Genomic DNA, 6290 nt, shown 5'->3' with positions numbered 1-6290 from the left:
TTTGGACATGCTCTCTGTCTTATGGTGAAAAGCAAGATTCTTTAGGCACTATGCCACCAGATACAATCATTTTTTTTCTTTTATTAAAAAAAAAAAAAAAAACAAAACCCTTCCTTTTTCTTTTTCTTATAAATTACTACCTATGATGCTCAAAGAATAGCCTGAAGATAAAAATGACAATGTCTTGTGTAAATATGAGGCAGAAGAAAAGCAAGTTATAAATATTAATATTAGTGTTCCTTTTGACACAGCTAGCCTACCAACCTAAATTGCTGTTATCAGCACAATGTGAATGACTGCTGGCCTTACATTCTCCCTATGGCTCTGTTCCTAAAGTCACAGTGAACATATGTGAAAATAGCCAGATTTAATACAAACACAAATGTTTGCTCTAGCTGTGCCCAAGACTTGTTATAACAATCTTTGAAAAGTGAATTATTTTGCCAAGTGAGGACTTAACTGTAAACTGATAATTAATAATTCAAGCATGTTAGTTTTTTTTTTTTTAAATTGTAGCTCTAAGACACTTCACATTTGATAACCAAGTGAGAGTTTCCTTGCAGTAAACAAATTAAATTATGAATTTTGATGTTCTGAATATGACAGGGGGCTCTGAAGTTCTATGTGTGAGCTAAGAACTGGATCATTCACTTTTCATGTTGACAATCATGCCTGAAATTATGGAAAATGGCATAAACTCCGCTCTGAGAAATGGAACTGAAGGATAAAGCACCTTTTATTTTTACTGCTTTTTTGAGGGAGTGCCATCATTCTTGCTATCTTTATTGCAGTTGTCACCAGATGCTTCTATTCCGTGTGCATCTTCTGTGGTCTCACCCATACTACAAGGTTAAACATGAGTTTGTTTCTTCCTGTCTCCTCTGAGTTTAAATTCTGAACCATATTGTAGTCTTAAGGACTGAGGTTTAGTAAACAGAGTTTACAAGTAAATGATTAGGACAATAGTATGTGGGGTGATTAATGAACAGTAAACTATGAATATCCTGAATATTGCTGAAATTAATCTCTTATACAGAGCACCTTGAAAACAGAATAAGAAAAAAATGGAAAACTTTTTAATTTTTAATTTTTTTTTGGTTCTAACAGGCTTTTCCAAGTTTTCTGTTTATTAGCTTTGTAGTTACATTCAAAAGTTAAGTTACATTTAAATAATGCTGTTTTTCTGTTAAATATAATATTTGTATAAAATGTGGAAAATATGAAAAAGCTCAAAGAAGCAATTTTAGAAAAAATAATCTGTAATTTTATCATCTGGCATGGCCATCATGTTGATGTATTTTCTTCTCCAACTTTATTTATGTGTGATGGACTCAAAAACGTATATACTCATGCTTTTCAAAGCTAAAGGTGTACATGATACCTTTAAAAGAGGGATGTTAATTGCATACATAACTATTTTCTTCTTTTCTTGATCTCTAAGATTTAGAGCACTTCTGCTGAAGCCACACTGTCCTTTCCACAGTTTTCTCCCACAGTGGTGTTCTGGCCAGACTAAAGGCCATTCAGTTCCCAGGAGAATATCCCCTCTTAACCTTGAACCTATGCATAATCTATTCTTTCTTCATGGAATATTCTTCTCTCCCAGCTCCCAGACTTTCACTTAGCCAATTTTTGTTCACCTTTTCTATTGGTACTGCTCCTGGATTGGACACTTTGTGTGCTCCCATGTTACTCATTCTTAGAATATATCAAGCTAGATTGTAGAAGGAGTTCTGATGGTGCAGTGGTTAAGCACTTGGCTGCTAACCTAAAGACAGATGGATCATTTGAACCCATCAGCTGTTCCACAGGTCAGAGATGTGGCAGTCTGCTTCTGTAAAGATTACAGCTCTGGAAACAGTCAAAATTGACTGGATGGCATTTTTTTAAAAAAACATTATAGCTGCCTGTTCATCTATCTGTATATGCCATAAACAGAAGGTTCTGTCAAAACAGATTGGGTCTTCTTGCTTATTCTTGCTTTTCCCTTCCAAGCTGGCACATAGTAGGTGCTCAATAAATATTTATTGGATAATTTAATAGACCAGACCTTCCATGTGTCACTCATGTCTTGCGGGAGCTGACTTTCCCACTCTGCCATAACCTATTGTGGTTTTCTGTGTAAGTTTTATGTCCCTCAAATCTCTACCTGTAGGTGAGAACATTGTCACTAGAATAATAATTCTTTGTTTTAGAAACCTGATATTATTAAGTATTGTTATGTCACTAATACAGCAGTTTTATTTGGTTTACTCTCATTTGACATCACTGAAGTCTATGAATAGTAGCTTTGATGAGAGGTTATTCTGTTTTGTAGTTATTATTCATGTTTTAAAACAGAACTTAACTAGAAATCTTAGGAAGTTATTTTTTTCTGTTTTAGCTCTCTGAAACTGAAAAGGAGATCATTTACATTTATATACCAAATGGCTAGCATACACCAAGGCCTTGACAAAACAATGAGGATGACTCTCTTTGATACATTTGCAAAGAATATTTTGTTACTAACATTTATTAAACTCTTAATAAAAGTAAAGTCATTTATTAGCTACTGGTGTCAATAGGGGAAAGGCATTGGTGTGGATAATTGGAAATTGGAGATCCTTTGTTCCACTGAAGGTGACAGAGATGGGTGGAGAGAAACACTACGTGGCAACTTCTCACCCTGAATCATGGTCCCTATTGCCCTTCTGGATGGATGATCAGGTTTGACTAGATTGAGTGGATCATATGTGTAAGCACATTATACTTTTGCCTTCAGTTTTCATTTTTGCTTAGTTTCAAATGATATCCCAGAGGAAATGTAAATTAATGAAGAAAGGCTAGGAAAAGTTGGAAATACAGTGAAGGAAAGTCAATAAAGCTGAAATGGAGTAAATGTCTACGATAGCATCATGAACACATTCACCCATGCATTTTTAAACACTCAGGGTTGCATATGATTTATACAGGCTAATAATTTGGAAAAATTAGTTAGTGATGTCTGGTGGCTCAAACAGTTTGAACTTGATTGCTAACCTATAGGTTGGTGGTTCGAATCCATCCAGCAGTACCGTGGAGGAAAAGGCCTGGTGATCTGCTGCCACTAATATTAGAGCCAAGAAAATCCTATGAAACAATTCTACTCTGTAACCCATGGTGCCTCTGTGAGTCAGAAATGACTCAATGATGACTAACAACAGCAGTATAATGAAGAAAGTAGAGAACACTTCTGTTTTAATGTAAAAATAGGCATTCAAATTTTAAATTTAGTAGATGTGGTAAGTAACTTGTCTCCAAAGATGACTGTCAATTTCTCCCTTTCTTCTACATGCATGTTACTCCACCAGTGAAGAGGTAGAGTCTATTTCTCCTCCTATGGACTCTGAGCTAGCTTTGTAACTTGCTTACAGTACAAGTAACTCTGCACCAGTTCTGGGCCTCAGGCCTTAATGAGACTGGCAGTTTCCACTTCCTTCCTCTTGAAGCCAGCTGCCATGAAAGAAGTATGACCACTATGCTGTGAGGCAGCCCAAGCTAGCCATGTGGAGGAATACCAAAGTGACAGAAACATGAATAGAACATTCTTGGACTTTCTAGTCAAACTCAACTACCAACTGAACTGAGGTTGCTGTGTGAGTGACCCCAACCAGTTCCACCTGGAGAAGAAGAATTGCCTAGCTGAGTCCAATCAACTGATTGACGGGTGAAAAATAACAAATTATTGCTGCTTTAAGCCATTAAGTTTTGGGTGGATCGCTTTGCAGCAATGAAAAAAAAAAAAGAAAAAACAGGTAACTCATAGCTTTTGACATTGAATTTAAAATTCTATGACAATGTTGTACATGTATATGAATAGTATATATCAGTATATGGTATGTGTGTGAATGCACATATATACACATCAGTCTACAGTATTTAGTTTGGCTTTTGACATATGTTATAACTAATTAAAAAATAATATCTACAAACTTTCCACATTATGTATTACTTTTGACTTGTTCAAAAGTAGCTTCTGATTTAAATTAATTTATAACCTTTACTCAGTAATTTGAACTAAATTGATAGATTAACTTTCAAGAATCAAATTCCATCAAGGAATGCAAACAAAAAAGACAAACAGATGCCAATTTCAGAATAGAAATTGTAAATCACCATTTGTATTTAGAAGTAGAAAATTTCCTGCAAATACCTGAGTGAGAAAAAACAAATGTTCTCTGTGCTCTGAGATTAAAATAAGATATGAGCTTAGCTCAAAATCAATAGAGGAAAAGGGGAAAGAATAGAGTTATAATATGCAGTTAAAGCTTCCAGCCTTTTAAAGCTTTCAGTAAGTGATGACTAGCTTTACAGATGAGTAAAACATTATCATAACTCCACCAAGCTCACGCACCCGAAATCACATTCAGAAATGAAAATAGAATAACAGCACTTTGCCCATTAATTGTGTTAGATACCTTCAAGTCTTGACATAGCCAGGACCATTGCGTGTTTCTAAGGGAACCTCAAGGTTATTGCTTGCTGGAATCTGAGTCTCTGGTGAAGATTCAGTTAGAAAACAGATGTTGCACTGGAGCTTTGCTTGGTGAAGAATAACAGATGAGTAGACAGCGGCTTTCAATCTGAGAGCAGAACTCAGGGTGATCAGAATCTCAATCACTCGGTAGAAGATGATAAAATAGAGCACTGGAAGGATGAATTAAGATGGCATGCTGTGTTTTATCAATAAAAATAATGGCAAGAGATATATTTCTTACAATTATTTAACCAGGAGAAAGCGCCCAAGAATGATACATTTTGCTTATAAAGCAGTGTGAAGTGGAATAGATCACGCTGTCAATTTAATGGCTCAGTTTGCTGCATTTGTATTAGCAGCAAGATTATTCTTTGTATTCATTCACAATGAATGAAAACATGGAAAACTGATTCTGGCTATAAATCTGTTTCTGCTGGAAACCTTTTGTCATCCTCTGTGTTCCTTGTTCTTCAGGCTGGGACAGGTCAGAGCACTGAAAAAATGACTCCCTGTACTGGGGAGACTTTGATATTACACTGTATACCTTGGCTTAAGCTGATGGAGGATGTTTTTCTTTAGAAATGAAAAACATACTTTCCCCTTTTGAAAGAAGGGTGTGAATTTTAGTAGGAAATAACATTATAACTCAGGTTTGGGTAATGTTAGTGACAGTTGAGTGCAATATCTTTTCTGTGAGGGAAAGTTTTTAAAATTATTTATTCCCTTATAAGTTGATGTCATGTGCCCAGAGCAGTAACTGTATATGAGTACCACAATCAAGGTTCTTTCACCAATAATTAACGACATTGCTATGGGTGTTAAATCGGCACCAGTACGTTTGCCTCACAAAAGAACACGCTGGCATTTTCTTTTTTCTCTAAATATCAGTTTTCTCATAAACAGACATAAAATAATATTCAAGGGTAAAGTTACTTTTTTTTTTAACGGCAATTTTCATTTATATTCACACTGACTTACTTTGTTAACTATGTAAACTGTGTTACTATATAGTATGTCATGACTGAATACTAGGGTACCACTCAAGACTGAATTTTACTGCCTAGATTCAAACCCCTCTCCTGCTTACTGACTAACAAAACTTGGGCAAATTACTTGACTTTCTGTGCCTATGTTCCTCATCTTTAAAATGGAGATGATTATAGAACTTCTATATAGATTTTTAAATGAGGATTAACTGAGCTAACACAAGTAAATCAATTCATACAGGAACTGGTATGTCATACAGACTTAATATTACTTAACATTAGTTATCTTAATACTATATTTTCTAGGTAGTGAGCAGGATGAAAACACAAAAGTGGTGAAATTATTTTCTTTAGAGAATGAATTCTTTAGAACGTAAACTACTTTAAGTTCTTCCTTAAAAAGAAGGATACTTTTTATTTTTAAAACCTTCATAAAGAGGTCTTATGACAACCTTGGAACTACTCCATTCTTCTCAAGAAATTCCTCAATCTGACTCTATTCTTAGAGAGGCAAGTCTATTTGATCACCTTCCTTTCTGACATTCAAGACAGTTGGTGCTATTAAGTATTTTTTAGGTAAATAATCTGATTTTTCCCACTCTCTTCATAAAATTACTTTCAAAATTTATCAGTCACTGATTTGTAAAATCTTATTAAATTCTTGATTTTTTTTTTTTTTTGTTTAGTATTCAGCCTAGAAGTATAATTTTTTTTCCCCTCTACTAAACAACAGGTAGGAGCTCTGGTAGTGTAGTGCCTAAGGCACTTGACTGTTAACCAGAAAGCTGGTGGTTTAAACCCACCAGCCA

Source organism: Orycteropus afer, unplaced genomic scaffold, assembly GCF_000298275.1.
Source record: "Orycteropus afer afer isolate SDZICR_OR568_19922 unplaced genomic scaffold, OryAfe1.0 scaffold00001, whole genome shotgun sequence".
Lineage (NCBI taxonomy): Eukaryota > Metazoa > Chordata > Mammalia > Tubulidentata > Orycteropodidae > Orycteropus > Orycteropus afer.
Note: the sequence above shows the minus strand (reverse complement) of the source record.